This window comes from Lolium perenne, chromosome 6 (genome assembly GCF_019359855.2).
Source record: "Lolium perenne isolate Kyuss_39 chromosome 6, Kyuss_2.0, whole genome shotgun sequence".
Taxonomy (NCBI): domain Eukaryota; kingdom Viridiplantae; phylum Streptophyta; class Magnoliopsida; order Poales; family Poaceae; genus Lolium; species Lolium perenne.
Window position 1 is genome coordinate 174,880,103 of NC_067249.2, and position 19,351 is coordinate 174,899,453.

At 41.6% G+C, this 19,351-nt stretch overlaps 1 long non-coding RNA gene across 1 annotated transcript; it reads right to left on the bottom strand.

The window, feature by feature from the left end:
* Positions 1–14,830: 14,830 nt before the first annotated feature.
* On the bottom strand, positions 14,831–15,863 carry LOC139832096 (uncharacterized). Its single transcript, XR_011746651.1, has 2 exons — positions 15,572–15,863; positions 14,831–15,130 (listed from the first exon to the last, which is right to left on the bottom strand). It is a non-coding gene; the product is annotated as an uncharacterized lncRNA (long non-coding RNA).
* Between the last annotated feature and the right edge of the window lie 3,488 nt (positions 15,864–19,351).

A 19,351-nucleotide genomic window follows, 5' to 3' on the forward strand; every position in this document is an offset into this window, starting at 1 on the left:
TTCTTCTGGAGTTTATTTGCAGATTTACCTCATTGTAAAGTAGGAGGCTGTGCTGATCTTATGTAACAGAGTCTGTATGTAATTCTATAGACATGCCTTGGACCCGCATATGTTTCTGTTGTACCACTCTGAGCGATATAATGCTAGTGGAGTGGTGTTTCATTGGTGTTATATCAGACTTGCTGTAACACCCCAAATTTCAAAACAAAGCAAAAAGGAATTTACTTTTTCCAAAAATGAGAACCAACAAAAACTTTTCTTATATAAGGTATTAGGCTTATTGCTCCTATCTATTACTTGTGTTCTTGCCTTGATGAGTGTTAGTATGCTTATGTGACCCACCCTAAAACCCTAGAGTGATCAAGTAAAGATCACAAACCAAATAAAAACAAAAAGAGAAAGAAATCAAATAAGAAGAACCCTAAGCCTTAACCTTTTCAAAACTCCTTTGATCTATTTTGAGAAACCCTGAATAAAGGAAAAAAAACCATATGTGGGCCTATAGCCCTAATATGTGAATCTGAAACCCTACCCCTTTTCTTTTGCTAAATGGTGGTGAACCATTGCAGAAATTACTAAACCCTAAACCTCACCCCTCTTGTCCTCAATCTTGGAAGAATAAAATAAAAAGGAAAAATCTTATTTAAGAATGGAGGCATATATGCCTATGGCTATTTTGTAAAACTTTCCCTAGGCCTTTCTACTTTATGTAGAGAATTGGAAAGACCTCTTAAACCTTATCTAGTACTTTTCCAACACAATCCTAAGTGGAACACAAGGTTTTCAAAAAGAGAGTAATAATGCCATAGAGGCATATGAGAGCAAAATATCAAATTTATGAAATTGAGGATCTTGACCCTAGACCTGAAGTTGAATGGTTGGATCACTCCTATTTACCTTTTCAAACTCTCAATACACATCTTTTGGGTCAAGCCTAGCCCAATTTAAAAATCAAGTGCCACATATGCATAGAGGCATATGTGACCCCTAGCCATTTTCACAAATTCTTGTCCTATGCACTTCTACCTTTACCAAAATGGGTGAAACCATCTCTGAACCCACGCTAACCCTAATTTGACCCTCACCCTTGCTCAAGTAAAGCAAGGGGAGCATCTTACAAAAATAAGAAAAACTTGACTTGTCACCTCTTATGTGTTTTGGCCAATTTTACAAATCTTGGAGCAAGACCATTTGAAATGGTTTCAATGGTTTGAAAATGTTTCTAAACTAATAGGAATGACTTTAGAATCAAGACAAGTCCAATCAGATGGAAAGAAATCCAATAGTGGGATAATTCCATTTTCTTCCCTCACCTATACTTAGGGCCAATTTATCCAATCTTGACCTAGGCACCAACCTTGCCTCAAAATGGTTGGAACCTTGCATCCAACTTCTTCTAGCATCAAACAAACCCCCCTCTGGTCAAATTGAAGCAAAGAAAAATAAAAGAATAAAGGTGGAAAAATCACAAAACCCTCACATATGGCTTATGCCATTTTTCTAAATTTTGACCCTAACCCATTTTGGCCTTCACCATTAGTTGAATAATGTTACTAAACATTTATTACAACTTTTGGAATCCAAGAAACCCAATTCAAATCAATTTCAAACTCATTTGGGGATCACATGCAATAATGGTCAATTCTGCCATTATTATTCTGGTCACTACTTTGAGCCTCTCTATTCCAAGTTTTTCAAACTGAACTTTCCCAACTCTTTGCATGTCATCCAAGAGGACATCAAGGAGAGCAACTTTGGTAAAGACCCCCTGGCCAAAATCATCTTTGATCAATTGTTATGCCCCTCCAAAGTTGGCACTTTTAATTAAGTGGAACAATCTCCCACTTAGGGATTTTGCTAGATTTTGAATTTCTAAATTCCACCACCACCTCTCTTTGCCTCTGGTCATTTAGGATCAAACCAATTGCACCCTTTTCAAAATTAGTCAACCTCTTGAACTAAATCAAATTTGGACAAAATTTGTGAAATGCAAATAGGGAACTATTTGCCACTATTTCAAATAGTGTCCTACACCCAACCCTAAGTCCCTAAACCTCTCTACCCTGTCCCCTGGTCCCCTCTCTGCCTCACCACCCACAGAAACCCTAGAGGAGCTAGCCAAGCATGGCATAGCCATGCCATGCCGGCCATGTTCCCCCTCTTCTTCTCTCCTTCCTCACCAGCCGTGCCCACCATGTCCTGGAGCTCCACCTCACCTCCCTGAAGCTGCCTAGCCCCACCATTGCCGGAGAGGAAGTCTCTAGGGCTGGCACATGTCGTGCCCAGAGCGCCCAGGGCCATGCCGAGGACGTCGTGCGCGCGCCCGTGGACATGCCCTGGCCACGAGTCGCCTCGCCGCAGCACACCTCCCCTGGACCCCCTCGCTGCACGACGAGCTTCGCCGCCGCGACCAGAACCCGCCAGACACGCGCCGTGCCCCGCGCAAGCGCCGTAGCCGTCGACACCGTCGCCATTTTCCCGCGAACGCCGCCGCAGACCTGGACGCAATGCGTCGCCACCAGACCGTCCCCCACCTCGCCGTCTAGCCTCTTAGCACCGCCTGGACGCCACCTACCTCACCCTGCTCCCTCCTACCCCTCTCCATCGCCGGCAACGCCGCGCGCATGTCGCCACCACCACTGCCCCGCCGGCCTCCTCGCCCTCCTATAAATAGAGCTCCCCCGCCCCTTCTTCCTTCACATCATCTGCTCCCCTACCTCTCGTCGACCTCCTCTAGCCCTTGCTCCTCCACATTGTCCACTCCACCGCCGGAATTTCACCGGGGACCGCCGCCGCAGCAGCTCGACGGAGGAGAAGCTCCAGGCCACCATTCGAGCCGCCGTCTGCGCCCTCTGCTTCCTCGTCCTCGACAACGTCGTTCGCCCGCATCGCCAACCCTCGCCGAGCCTCCGACCAGCCGCCGACGACCCCCTCTGCCGCGCCAGGGTTTGCTCACCGTCGCGGAAGGTGACGCTCCGCCACCGTCCGATTCTCTTTTAATCCAATGGTTCATATCGCTGCGTACCGGTTCGGGTTTTAAAACCCACTGACGCGTGGGGTCCGCTGTCAGGCGGCCCGCTGCGCACTGGAGCACAGCTGGGCCGGCCCGTTTAGTTTCCCGCGCAGCCCTTTTCGTTTGAATTTGTTAAAAACAATTAAACCCAAATTTAAATACTGGTGCCTTGCTAGAAATCAAATATCTCCAATTCTACTTGGCCAAATTTTACCAATTTTATACCGTTGGAAAGCTAGTGAAATTATCTACCAAATGCCACTAGTCCCACTTCCAGATCTTGTGTAGAATTAATGTGACATAAATAACAAGTCAGGGAGTTTTGTGACTTCAAATAAATCTCAAAAATCAACCAAAAGAGATATTGAGTTGATTCCAACTCCAATAGCTCACATTTGACTTACACTAATTGTTTATGCAATAAAATGGTGTGGTCACTTTGCATGATCATGCCCTAGTTTAAGTAATGGATAATATGGCTAGTTTAACTAGTGGATATTGTCCAAAACTATTAAGTAATTCATATGAAGTCTTATGCTTCATTTAAATCTTGTCTCAAAGGAATTCATGTGATGTTTGGACCCCTGGCCAAACCCACTTATATGAATTCCTTAGAGATTTAAATCATTGTAGTGTTATTAAATAGTATGAGGTATTTTACCTCATTTAAATCTATTTCTCAAATAATAATGATGAATGGTTGACTTGGGTCAACATGATTTCATGCATGATTGTTTGAGAAATTAAATCCTAAGAAGATTTCAATAAGAGAGAAGTGTTTTCCCAACCCTAGATGGAAATTATCATTTCCATGTAAGGAGAGGAAATTACCCTTCCAAACCACACAACCAATGCACCCTAAGTGTAGTTTTTGTGTGAATAGAATAAATGGGTGTAATTACACTTGATGTTAGAATAGCCAATGAATTGTTGAGGATGAGAAATCACCTCAATGGTAGTTGTTAACCTAGTTACAACTATGTGTTAAATCTTATGAGAGGTTTTCCTTCTCATTTAAATCTTGTTCTCAAGTATTTCAACATGAGGTATGGACCATGGTCTATATAATCTCATATTGAGTATTTGGTGACCTTAAATCATTACCCTTTTTAGTATTAAATTGTATGAGGTATGAAACCTCATTTAAATCATTTTCTTAAATGATGAGTATGAAGAGGTTGACTTTAGTCAACCTAGGTCATATTTTGTTCATAAGAGAAATTAAATCTTAATAAGATATGAGAGGAAAGTATTTCTCTAAGTAATTAAAAGTAACACATAAGTTAGTATGAGAGAAAATTATTTTCTTAAATAGGAAGAACACCTCCACCCACTTAATAGTAGTGTGTGATACGAGTTAAGTTGTGTGAAACTTGTATGAGATTAGTTAGTATGTAAGTTTGGTATGATGATCGTGTACCCCGTATTCGTATTTTAGACGCTAGTACCGGAGACCATCAGGAAGGGGAGGACTTCTACAACAAGGAGAAAGGAGAAGAGAACTTAGACCCTCACTTCATACCAAGGCAAGCCAATACCGATGCAAGTTAATCTGTAGCAAGCTGATAGTATTGCAAGTTATTACCAACGCAAGCTAGCACTGATAGAAATTACCTTTGCAAGGCGATATTGTTTGCAAGCTAAGATATTTAGTTTGCAAACTAATATTCTTGCAAGGTGCAACGCCCCCTTGGGGCAAGGCACCCTGTTTCTTACCTTTTATTATATGAACCCATCCTAACTTTTGATTTTACAAATTCTTACTTGTTTTCTAGATGGGTTACTTTTATAGTTAACTTTGGTCAAAGTGCAAGCTGGTGATTAAAGTAGTAAAGGTAGCAAGCTACCACCAATGCCAGCTAGCTTGAGGCAAACCATTTTGGTTGCAAGATAATACTCTTGCAACTTGCTAAGCTCTCTATGAGCAAGGCCTTCCCCTATTTTACTTTAGGCTTATGATCTTAATTTCCAGTTTGTACTTACAAACTTTATTTACCTTTGTTTTATCGAAGTACTTGTTGATTCATGATTCACTTGGCTAGTATTGGACTAGTACAAGAGTATCAAACTTAGCCTAGAAACACACCAAATACTTAGCATCCCTCTTGCATAGATGCTAGTGCTGATTTGAAAGTGGCTACTCCATGTGGGAGACTGGGAACTGAAATGATTTCGAAAACCTTGGAATGACGAGTCATTCTATTGAGAGATTTTTAAAGGAGTTTCGAAACCTTGGGATGAAGATGCATTCCATTGAATGATTTTTGAAGGTGATTATGACCGGTGAATGACTCGGTGAATTTTACAAAAACACTGATGGTTGGGTTCGGATGCGATACCATTCCAATTTTACCGTACCCCCACAATACCTGAATCTGGGTAGGGCTTAACTGGAAGTTTGTGTGTCTTAGTATGGGTTCCCTCTAAACAAGCATCATCGGGGTTACGCCGAAAGCTGCCTCTACCACAACAACTGAGATGATACGATATGATGCGCGATGAGGTGAATGTCCGGCCCAAGCCCTGTGCAGTTCCCAGGTTGACAGTTGGTCTTCACTGGGAGGCCAAGCTCATGGGGAGAGGTGCCTATACTAGGGTATGTAAATGAAAGGTTATGATTGGTAGTTCGCGTACTGCGTACGATAAATCAGGGCCAGTTACCCCTGACGAGCTATTGCAATTGTTGTGGCACAAGTGTACAACCTCTGCAGAGTTAAACCTATTCGAATAGCCGCGTCCTCGGTTATGGACAGTTGGAAAGGCCATACTGTTCCGTCATCAGAACTTTTCGAAAACTATGAATGCTGAAGGATGACTTATGATTTTGAACTTGAATGGAGACTTTGACTTGGAATCACAACCTGGTTGTGGGAATGACACTAATGTTCCCACTTGAGTTAGTTAGCACATGAAGAGTGGTTTACAAAAAAAATGTTTGTGAAATAAAATTAGCTTTACGCAAAATAAACTAGAGCTGAGCACCCCCTTACTAGAATTGTTAGTACTTACCTTAGTATTAGTTTGCGAGTACTTTAAAGTACTCACGGCTGTGTCCCTGGCTATTCAAATGGCCAGATTTCGAAGCAGAACCACAGTTTGAAGAAGACGACCCGCAGGACGCCCACGACAACTAGGGAGCCTTCTGACGTCAGACGTTGGCCTGTGGACTAGAGAGTCCCTTCTACGTTACGCTTCCGCTATGAAACTATGAACTTGGGTGAATGTTGATCCCTAGATCGACTCTGTGTGTACTATGGGATCATGTGATCCCTATTTGTAAAGACGACTATGGTATGTAATGAATGATGACTTATGATATTCAGCTGTTATGTCTCGCAACAACAATATTCACAGGATTGCGATGTATGGCATGACAGCATACGGACTTAAAAATCCGGGTGTTGACAAGTTGGTATCAGAGCCATTGTTTGACCTTAGGAGACCCTAGTTAGAATGGACGTCTGAAAAACTTAGTTTCAAAAACCAATGAAGTGAATATTTGGGAAAACTGGTTCTTACTCTTATCCTTGAAATCCTTTTTCAAAAAAAAAAAAAAAAAAAAAAAAAAATGAGCAATCTCTACTTCCTTTGCAAACTTACACCAAAAATTTGCACACTTGACTACTTCTCTAATTTACTCCTCTTTGCTCCCAGATGACGTACCAATGGGAGTCCTATCAGCTTGGTCCCGAAGGCGACCTCAAGTTCGAAAAAGAGTTGAAGCAACTAGTGGATTATCTAGGGCACCCGTACCCCAAGTTTTTCGGAATGCCACTCAAAGCTAAGTCAGGAGAACCGCCTCAGTGGGACGTTTCTACTGATCTACGAAGAAAGCTTGATGCCCCGGTATGGGAAACCATTTGGATTGCTGTAACAGGAAACACTTGGAAGGAAGGACTAGCAGAAGCGATGCAAGAAGCAATTTTTCGTCTGTGTGGACAAAATAAGGACAAGATCAAGAACACTCGCTTCATCTACTACCCAAGACATGACCCCTGGGGAGAACCAATGACCATGCCCCCACCGCAACCAAGGATGAACCCCTACGAAGCACCTCAGGACTTCAGGCAGTACAAAACCTGCAGGGATTTGGACAACGCCCTCGCCTCACGCCAGGCACCTCAACCGTGAAGAAGAAGAGTCCACCCGAGAGAATAGTATCACTCCAGCACTTAAGTAGGTGTGATTTGTATCAGGATCCCCTTGTATCGTAGAACGAATGAATGGTTCTTCAAACCAACGGTGTGTTAGGTTTGTAATGTGTGATGTTTGGTATGAATGAAAAAGTGTTGCTGGTTTTTACCCCCTCAACACTCCTCAAGTTTTCAAGTTTTCGATTCTTGAATTTTAACTCAAACAAACCATAGAAGTTTCCCTCTTACCTTATTATCTACTTCGATGATCAGATGGCCCCTCCTACCCGCAACAACTCCCGTGCCCAAGCCAAGCAGATACACCCTGAGCACGCCAGGATGACTGAAGCCATCAGCATCCTTGCAATGGAGCGCAAGGCACTTCGCCACCAACACGCCAAGAAGGACTACCTCATTGCCCGCCTCCGCGTGAAGATAGCATCACTAGAACGGCTCATCCCAGTACTCCACCATGCCCCCAGAGCCAAGTCCAATGTGACCTGCTACGCATGCGGTGCTACTGGTCACTACTCTAGTAAGTGCCCGGTGAAAGCCGCCAATAATGCCCCCAGGACTGGAAGCAATGCTGTACCCATCGCACAAACAAACAAGTCAACGGTAACCTGCTATGAATGTGGAACTGTGGGTCATTTCTCCAATGAATGCCGCAAGAAGCTTGCCAAGATCGCCGCCAACCCCTCTGCACCGCACAAGCAGCACCATATCGCAACTAGAAGAAAGTTTGCTCCAAACTACCCGAACAACCGCACCGGTCGCTACTACCACCTGAAGACCGCCGAAGCACAAGAAGCATCTCGGAACATGACAAGTATGTTTCCTACTAAATCAAACCGCCCAATCTCTCCTAGGAACCTAACTCCTCTTAAAATCTCGGGACGAGATTTGTTTAAGGGGGAAGGGTTTGTAACACCCCAAATTTCAAAACAAAGCAAAAAGGAATTTACTTTTTCCAAAAATGAGAACCAACAAAAACTTTTCTTATATAAGGTATTAGGCTTATTGCTCCTATCTATTACTTGTGTTCTTGCCTTGATGAGTGTTAGTATGCTTATGTGACCCACCCTAAAACCCTAGAGTGATCAAGTAAAGATCACAAACCAAATAAAAACAAAAAGAGAAAGAAATCAAATAAGAAGAACCCTAAGCCTTAACCTTTTCAAAACTCCTTTGATCTATTTTGAGAAACCCTGAATAAAGGAAAAAAACCATATGTGGGCCTATAGCCCTAATATGTGAATCTGAAACCCTACCCCTTTTCTTTTGCTAAATGGTGGTGAACCATTGCAGAAATTACTAAACCCTAAACCTCACCCCTCTTGTCCTCAATCTTGGAAGAATAAAATAAAAAGGAAAAATCTTATTTAAGAATGGAGGCATATATGCCTATGGCTATTTTGTAAAACTTTCCCTAGGCCTTTCTACTTTATGTAGAGAATTGGAAAGACCTCTTAAACCTTATCTAGTACTTTTCCAACACAATCCTAAGTGGAACACAAGGTTTTCAAAAAGAGAGTAATAATGCCATAGAGGCATATGAGAGCAAAATATCAAATTTATGAAATTGAGGATCTTGACCCTAGACCTGAAGTTGAATGGTTGGATCACTCCTATTTACCTTTTCAAACTCTCAATACACATCTTTTGGGTCAAGCCTAGCCCAATTTAAAAATCAAGTGCCACATATGCATAGAGGCATATGTGACCCCTAGCCATTTTCACAAATTCTTGTCCTATGCACTTCTACCTTTACCAAAATGGGTGAAACCATCTCTGAACCCACGCTAACCCTAATTTGACCCTCACCCTTGCTCAAGTAAAGCAAGGGGAGCATCTTACAAAAATAAGAAAAACTTGACTTGTCACCTCTTATGTGTTTTGGCCAATTTTACAAATCTTGGAGCAAGACCATTTGAAATGGTTTCAATGGTTTGAAAATGTTTCTAAACTAATAGGAATGACTTTAGAATCAAGACAAGTCCAATCAGATGGAAAGAAATCCAATAGTGGGATAATTCCATTTTCTTCCCTCACCTATACTTAGGGCCAATTTATCCAATCTTGACCTAGGCACCAACCTTGCCTCAAAATGGTTGGAACCTTGCATCCAACTTCTTCTAGCATCAAACAAACCCCCCTCTGGTCAAATTGAAGCAAAGAAAAATAAAAGAATAAAGGTGGAAAAATCACAAAACCCTCACATATGGCTTATGCCATTTTTCTAAATTTTGACCCTAACCCATTTTGGCCTTCACCATTAGTTGAATAATGTTACTAAACATTTATTACAACTTTTGGAATCCAAGAAACCCAATTCAAATCAATTTCAAACTCATTTGGGGATCACATGCAATAATGGTCAATTCTGCCATTATTATTCTGGTCACTACTTTGAGCCTCTCTATTCCAAGTTTTTCAAACTGAACTTTCCCAACTCTTTGCATGTCATCCAAGAGGACATCAAGGAGAGCAACTTTGGTAAAGACCCCCTGGCCAAAATCATCTTTGATCAATTGTTATGCCCCTCCAAAGTTGGCACTTTTAATTAAGTGGAACAATCTCCCACTTAGGGATTTTGCTAGATTTTGAATTTCTAAATTCCACCACCACCTCTCTTTGCCTCTGGTCATTTAGGATCAAACCAATTGCACCCTTTTCAAAATTAGTCAACCTCTTGAACTAAATCAAATTTGGACAAAATTTGTGAAATGCAAATAGGGAACTATTTGCCACTATTTCAAATAGTGTCCTACACCCAACCCTAAGTCCCTAAACCTCTCTACCCTGTCCCCTGGTCCCCTCTCTGCCTCACCACCCACAGAAACCCTAGAGGAGCTAGCCAAGCATGGCATAGCCATGCCATGCCGGCCATGTTCCCCCTCTTCTTCTCTCCTTCCTCACCAAACCGTGCCCACCATGTCCCTGGAGCGCCACCCCACCTCCCGGACGCTGCCGCGCCCCACCAGTGCCGGAGAGGAAGACTCGAGGGCTGGCACATGTCGTGCCCAGAGCGCCCAGGGCCATGCCGAGGACGTCGGGCGCGCGCCCGTGGACATGCCCTGGCCACGAGTCGCCTCGCCGCCGCAGCACACCTCCCCTGGACCCCCTCGGCGCACGACGAGCTTCGCCGCCGCGACCAGAACCCGCCGTACACGCGCCGTGCCCCGCGCAAGCGCCGTAGCCGTCGACACCGTCGCCATTTTCCCGCGAACGCCGCCGCAGACCTGGACGCAATGCGTCGCCACCAGACCGTCCCCCACCTCGCCGTCTAGCCTCTTAGCACCGCCTGGACGCCACCTACCTCACCCTGCTCCCTCCTACCCCTCTCCATCGCCGGCAACGCCGCGCGCATGTCGCCACCACCACTGCCCCGTCGGCCTCCTCGCCCTCCTATAAATAGAGCTCCCCGCCCTTCTTCCTTCACATCATCTGCTCCCCTACCTCTCGTCGACCTCCTCTAGCCCTTGCTCCTCCACATTGTCCACTCCACCGCCGGAATTTCACCGGGGACCGCCGCCGCAGCAGCTCGACGGAGGAGAAGCTCCAGCCACCATTCGAGCCGCCGTCTGCGCCTCTCGCTTCCTCGTCCTCGACAACGTCGTTCGCCCGCATCGCCAACCCTCGCCGAGCCTCCGACCAGCCGCCGACGACCCCCTCTGCCGCGCCAGGGTTTGCTCACCGTCGCGGAAGGTGACGCTCCGCCACCGTCCGATTCTCTTTTAATCCAATGGTTCATATCGCTGCGTACCGGTTCGGGTTTTAAAACCCACTGACGCGTGGGGTCCCATCAGGCTGACCCGCTGCCTTCTGAGCACAGCTGGGCCGGCCCGTTTAGTTTCCCGCGCAGCCCTTTTCGTTTGAATTTGTTAAAAACAATTAAACCCAAATTTAAATACTGGTGCCTTGCTAGAAATCAAATATCTCCAATTCTACTTGGCCAAATTTTACCAATTTTATACCGTTGGAAAGCTAGTGAAATTATCTACCAAATGCCACTAGTCCCACTTCCAGATCTTGTGTAGAATTAATGTGACATAAATAACAAGTCAGGGAGTTTTGTGACTTCAAATAAATCTCAAAAATCAACCAAAAGAGATATTGAGTTGATTCCAACTCCAATAGCTCACATTTGACTTACACTAATTGTTTATGCAATAAAATGGTGTGGTCACTTTGCATGATCATGCCCTAGTTTAAGTAATGGATAATATGGCTAGTTTAACTAGTGGATATTGTCCAAAACTATTAAGTAATTCATATGAAGTCTTATGCTTCATTTAAATCTTGTCTCAAAGGAATTCATGTGATGTTTGGACCCCTGGCCAAACCCACTTATATGAATTCCTTAGAGATTTAAATCATTGTAGTGTTATTAAATAGTATGAGGTATTTTACCTCATTTAAATCTATTTCTCAAATAATAATGATGAATGGTTGACTTGGGTCAACATGATTTCATGCATGATTGTTTGAGAAATTAAATCCTAAGAAGATTTCAATAAGAGAGAAGTGTTTTTCCAACCCTAGATGGAAATTATCATTTCCATGTAAGGAGAGGAAATTACCCTTCCAAACCACACAACCAATGCACCCTAAGTGTAGTTTTTGTGTGAATAGAATAAATGGGTGTAATTACACTTGATGTTAGAATAGCCAATGAATTGTTGAGGATGAGAAATCACCTCAATGGTAGTTGTTAACCTAGTTACAACTATGTGTTAAATCTTATGAGAGGTTTTCCTTCTCATTTAAATCTTGTTCTCAAGTATTTCAACATGAGGTATGGACCATGGTCTATATAATCTCATATTGAGTATTTGGTGACCTTAAATCATTACCCTTTTTAGTATTAAATTGTATGAGGTATGAAACCTCATTTAAATCATTTTCTTAAATGATGAGTATGAAGAGGTTGACTTTAGTCAACCTAGGTCATATTTTGTTCATAAGAGAAATTAAATCTTAATAAGATATGAGAGGAAAGTATTTCTCTAAGTAATTAAAAGTAACACATAAGTTAGTATGAGAGAAAATTATTTTCTTAAATAGGAAGAACACCTCCACCCACTTAATAGTAGTGTGTGATACGAGTTAAGTTGTGTGAAACTTGTATGAGATTAGTTAGTATGTAAGTTTGGTATGATGATCGTGTACCCCGTATTCGTATTTTAGACGCTAGTACAGACCATCAGAAGGGGAGGACTTCTACAACAAGGAGAAAGGAGAAGAGAACTTAGACCCTCACTTCATACCAAGGCAAGCCAATACCGATGCAAGTTAATCAGCAGCAAGTGATAGTATTGCAAGTTATTACCAACGCAAGCTAGCACTGATAGAAATTACCTTTGCAAGGTGATATTGTTTGCAAGCTAAGATATTTAGTTTGCAAACTAATATTCTTGCAAGGTGCAACGCCCCCTTGGGGCAAGGCACCCTGTTTCTTACCTTTTATTATATGAACCCATCCTAACTTTTGATTTTACAAATTCTTACTTGTTTTCTAGATGGGTTACTTTTATAGTTAACTTTGGTCAAAGTGCAAGCTGGTGATTAAAGTAGTAAAGGTAGCAAGCTACCACCAATGCCAGCTAGCTTGAGGCAAACCATTTTGGTTGCAAGATAATACTCTTGCAACTTGCTAAGCTCTCTATGAGCAAGGCCTTCCCCTATTTTACTTTAGGCTTATGATCTTAATTTCCAGTTTGTACTTACAAACTTTATTTACCTTTGTTTTATCGAAGTACTTGTTGATTCATGATTCACTTGGCTAGTATTGGACTAGTACAAGAGTATCAAACTTAGCCTAGAAACACACCAAATACTTAGCATCCCTCTTGCATAGATGCTAGTGCTGATTTGAAAGTGGCTACTCCATGTGGGAGACTGGGAACTGAAATGATTTCGAAAACCTTGGAATGACGAGTCATTCTATTGAGAGATTTTTAAAGGAGTTTCGAAACCTTGGGATGAAGATGCATTCCATTGAATGATTTTTGAAGGTGATTATGACCGGTGAATGACTCGGTGAATTTTACAAAAACACTGATGGTTGGGTTCGGATGCGATACCATTCCAATTTTACCGTACCCCCACAATACCTGAATCTGGGTAGGGCTTAACTGGAAGTTTGTGTGTCTTAGTATGGGTTCCCTCTAAACAAGCATCATCGGGGTTACGCCGAAAGCTGCCTCTACCACAACAACTGAGATGATACGATATGATGCGCGATGAGGTGAATGTCCGGCCCAAGCCACTGTGCGGTTCCCTGTTGACAGTTGGTCTTCACCGGGAGGCCAAGCTCATGGGGAGAGGTGCCTATACTAGGGTATGTAAATGAAAGGTTATGATTGGTAGTTCGCGTCTGCGTACGATAAATCAGGGCCGATTACCTGACGAGCTATTGCAATTGTTGTGGCACAAGTGTACAACCTCTGCAGAGTTAAACCTATTCGAATAGCCGCGTCCTCGGTTATGGACAGTTGGAAAGGCCATACTGTTCCGTCATCAGAACTTTTCGAAAACTATGAATGCTGAAGGATGACTTATGATTTTGAACTTGAATGGAGACTTTGACTTGGAATCACAACCTGGTTGTGGGAATGACACTAATGTTCCCACTTGAGTTAGTTAGCACATGAAGAGTGGTTTACAAAAAAAATGTTTGTGAAATAAAATTAGCTTTACGCAAAATAAACTAGAGCTGAGCACCCCCTTACTAGAATTGTTAGTACTTACCTTAGTATTAGTTTGCGAGTACTTTAAAGTACTCACGGCTGTGTCCCTGGCTATTCAAATGGCCAGATTTCGAAGCAGAACCACAGTTTGAAGAAGACGACCCGCAGGACGCCCACGACAACTAGGGAGCCTTCTGACGTCAGACGTTGGCCTGTGGACTAGAGAGTCCCTTCTACGTTACGCTTCCGCTATGAAACTATGAACTTGGGTGAATGTTGATCCCTAGATCGACTCTGTGTGTACTATGGGATCATGTGATCCCTATTTGTAAAGACGACTATGGTATGTAATGAATGATGACTTATGATATTCAGCTGTTATGTCTCGCAACAACAATATTCCTGGGATTGCGATGTATGGCATGACAGGCATCTGGACTTAAAAATCCGGGTGTTGACACTTGCATACTACACCATGCAGTGGTATGCCGGGTCACCACAAGTAGTCTCTTGGCCATCATGTCCATCATTATTTCCAGAATTGCCTCCATCATGATGACTATGTTCAACCTCTACATCAGATTCCTCGCTATGGTTACTGTGGCCTCCACGACCACGGGCATTACGTCCACGGGCGCGACCTCTAGCTCTCGGCGGCATAACTATACATCACATTATCAATTATCAGCCAACCATTCAAAAAAATTAAGGGCATAAACCTTATCCAAATATAAGAATACACAGAAGCGTAAATGCAATGCATGACCCAACCCATCCTACTGTGCACCAGTGTGTCAAGTTTTAAGTTTGTTTATTTTATTTACATACCACGGACCTAAAGCCCGCTCTGATACCAACTGTAACACCCCAAGCTAAAATAGCACTTGAGACGTTACTACATACGTTACAAGCAGAAATTGCTAAGACATTTTAGGAAAAATTCGACAGAGCCTCCTTTGTTTTTTTCAAGACATCGGAAACGGGCAAGTACATATAAAGGCAAGTTACATCACCAGCAAAACTAGCACCACGTTCGGCCATAAACAAATCTGCGAACACATGTAAAGAAACTAACATCCGCACAGAATACCAGTTGCCATAACCAATGGGTAAAACCAACAGCAATTTAAGAGACAAACTTCCACAAGACTCATGACCAAAAATGACATAATAGACTCAAGCTATCCAATTCTGGGTTCCAACAAATAGATGAATCAAGTGTGAAACGTGAGGTGACGTTGGTGAAGGTACTACTCCCAAAACTCCCCATGCATGACGTCCTCAAGGATTACCTAAAAACATAGAAACAACAAGGGTGAGTACAAAGACTCAACAAGTTCACAATCAGATAGTAAACCCTACATAAATTGGAACACCAACACATCATAATCCATCATTAATCCATTAGAACATATTATGATGTCCTATATGCCTATATGCTCATCACATCACATCGCGGATACCGGTATCGCTTGAGTAGACACCCGGCGGCATCTACTCACTCCAACTAGTGGAGGGTGCCTCCAAAGTGGGTCGCAACCCATCAATGAAGGTCGCATTGTGCCCACCAAAGTAGGTCACCTTATCATCATTGTCATCATGAGTATGCAGTATGCATAATATGCATGGGTCATCATCATCATTATCATTTGCATCATGATCAGATCATAAACATTAAATAAAAAACCGAGTGAATAGAGATATGCAAAATTCACTATCCGTCATGAACTTGCCTCAACCGCGGGGCATAAACTGTTGATTGTAGGATTCCGAACCGGAAGTACCAACACCAAAACAGAGGTGATTGCCTGACTATCGACCGACGAAACTGCTTGATGAAGACGAACCGTCAAGAGCAGCGGCAAAGCCTCGCAGGTATTGCAGGGGCAGCGACAACTGATGGCGGCGACGTTGCCAAACGGGAGGACACAGCGGCGGCGCCTGGGGCAAAAGCGCTAGAAAATAATCTAGGGTAAAACGGTGGCGGCGGCGGCCAATACAACCTCGTATACAGGGCAGGGCGACCGCAAAATGTGTCTGACTCTCGTTCAGAAAGCCCAGCCCAGCCCATGATTTCTCTACCTCCCGTACTGAAGAGGCCACAAAAAATAAAAGATGATGGTTCTATACTAGAAACACGATGAGTTAAGATGGTTAAAGCTACAGGTTTTAGAACAACAGGTCTTGAGCTCAAGCACTACTACACACGTTTTTTTTTTGTTTTCCTCTTCTCTAACCAACCATTCCAAAAAGCCTATACAAAATAATTGAGTAAGCACAAAAGATTAGCTCCAAAAATTTGGGATATTACACTTATATTTAGGAATGGAGGGAGCATTACAGAGTACTACATATCAAGGTGGAAAGTCGAACGGGATATTCATTAACTAGGGCTAACACTATTCTCCACCACAATCATGTAATGTGCCGAAATTTTTTATAGATCACAAAGATGTAAACCATGTAAATAAATAGGGATGGACATAAACAGAAACCAACGAATACAATAATGTGCATAACTACATATGCATGTGTGGGGACAAAATAACGAGAACTTAAAAACAAACATACCTTATCCAATCATATTAAGAAGTCTTATGATGGTTCTACCAACACCTCAATCAACGTATAGTTTGGCTCAAGATCGAATAGTGGCCTTGTCTCAAACTGTATTCGCCGAAGGCTATACGAGCTAATAGGTATCGTAACTATTTAACTTTTTAAATTTCTGATGTATGTGCCTAATCTTAGAACAGCAGCATGTCGCACTTTTTGTTGCATTCGAATCGGGCCTCCAGCCTTTACCAAAATATTTTCGCATATGTAGATTTTCATATATTGAACATTTTTTCGAGTTTGTATGCAAAAGTTATTGCCATCTGCCAATTTTTTTTTGCAAAATAAAGGAAAATTCATGTTTGTTATTTTTCATAACAACTAGATCACCAAACTTACCTACATCTAGAAGGATTTTTAATTAGGAATTTACTATCAATTTTTGTATTTTACAAAGCTAAAAAAAAAGTGATCCACGGGAGGGGGGAGCAAAAAAATCTAGAAAGTCTTTAGTTCCTTTAATTCCGGTTGGTGACACCAACCGGGACTAAAAAGGCTCACACCGGCCACAACCTGCCGCAATCCCTTTAGTCTCGGTTGGTATCTCCATCCTGGATGAGCTGTACACAATGTCACCAAGTTGTAGCTGATTTTCTTTCTTAACATGAATCAACTCTACATTACGCCGGGTGAATAGTATTTTCTTGCCACGAAGGTGAAGGTTGCACTTCAAATTTATGCTCTCGATATTGTAAGAATTAACATGTTCAGAAACAACCAAGTTCGAAGCTAAATCCATGATGATGCCGATTTGATGTAATCTAATGTTGGGATCACCAACCAGAGTATTGCGAAATGCATTATCTGACTGTTTCCTGAGAACGACATCCTTCATCCAGTTCATTCCATACATGCCTGTTGATGATTCCTTATCTCTCTTTTCATATTGTAACTGAAAAAGACAGAAATATGCTAAAAACAATAAAACATTAACATTAACTACAATTACCACTTCTAAAGTGTAACTTGAATACCCATCCTTCTTGTTCCAAACAAAATTGATCTCATCCTCCAATATTAATCGGATTAAATCTAAGCAAAGACTAGGAAGGAGATAAACAATATTTTGTCACATGGATTTAATCAATATCTGTCTTTTCATAAATATATCCCAAAACGCCTTATTTAAGAATGGAGGGAGTATTATAGAGCGCTGCATATCAAGGTGGAAAGTCGAACAAGATAGTCGGTAACTAGTGCCTACACTATTCTCCATTACAATCATGTAATGTGTCAAAAAAATGTATATATCGAAAAGATGAAAACCATGTAAATGAAAATGGATGAATATAAACGGAAACCAAATAATACACTAGTGTGCATAACTAGATATGCATGTGTGGGAAAAAATAACGAGAACTTCTTCAAAACAAACATACCTTATCCAATCATATTAAGAAGTCTCATGATGGCTCTACCAATATCTCAGCCTATAGTTTGGCTCAAGCTCGACAAGCGTCTTTGAACCTTGACCCAAACTGTATTGGCCAAAATCTCTACGAGCTAATATATAGGTATCATAACTATTTAAATTTTTCAATTGCCGACATATGTGCATGCTCTTAGAACAGGAGCTGGTCTAACTTTTCTTGCATTTGACTCGGACAACTAGCCTTTACCGAAACATTTTTCGCGTAGTTAGATTTTAAAATATTAAACATTTTTTTAGTACGTATGAAAAAGTTATTGCCTCTTACCGAAAAATACATTTTTTGCAAAATAAGAAAAAATAATGTTTTATATTTTTCATAATACCTAGATCACCTAACCTACCTACATCTAAAAGGATTTTTATTTTCTATTATTTTATTTTGTATTTTACAAAGCTAAAATGCCGATTCAAGGGGGTGGGTGTGGAGAAAAAACCCTAAAAAGTCTTTAGTCATGATTGGTTCGCCAACCGCGACTAGACGTAGACCTTTAGTCTCGGATGGGGACACCAACCAGGACTAAAGAGGCTTGCACAGGCCGTAGTCTGCAGTAACCCTTTTAGTCTCAGTTGGTTTTTCCATCCTACAATGGCCAGCATACCATGTCACCAATTTGTAGCTGATTTGCTTCTTAACATGAATTAGCTCTTCATTGGGCCGAGTGAATAGTATTTCCTTAGCATGAAGGTGAAGGTTGCTTTTGAAATTTATGGTCTCGATATTGTAAGAATTAACATATTCAGAAACAACCAAGTTCGAAGCTAAATCCATGGAGATGCTAATTTCATGTAATCTTATGTCAGGATCACAAACCATAATAGTGTGAGATGCATTATCTGACTGTTTGCTTAGAATGGTAGCCTACATCCATTTCATTCCATACATGACTTTTGATGATTCCTTATCTGTATTTCTGTGTAACTTCAAAAGATAGAAATATGCTAAAAACAATAAAACATAAGAGTTAACTACAAGTGCCACGTCAAACCATTTAGTCCCTTCTAAAGTATAACTTGAATACTCATCCTTTTGTTCGAAAGAAAATTCATGCTCATCCTCCAACACTGATTGGATTAAATCTATGATTGACTAGGAAGGAGATAAACAATATTTTGTCACATGTATTTAATAAGTATCTATCTTTTCATAAACATATCCCAAAACGCCTTATATTTAGGAATAGTGGGATTATTATAGAGCACTGCATATCAAGGTGGAAAGTCGAATAAGATATTTAGTAACTAGTGCCTAAACTATTCTCCACTACAATCATGTAATGTTTCGGAAAAATTTATATATCAGAAAGATGTAAACCAGCCATGTAAATGAAATGGGATGGACATAAACGAAACCAAAGAATACAATAATGTGCATAACTACATATGCATGTGTGAAACAAAATAACGAGGACTTCTTCAAAACAAACATACCTTATCCAATCATACTAAGAATTCTTATGATGGTTCT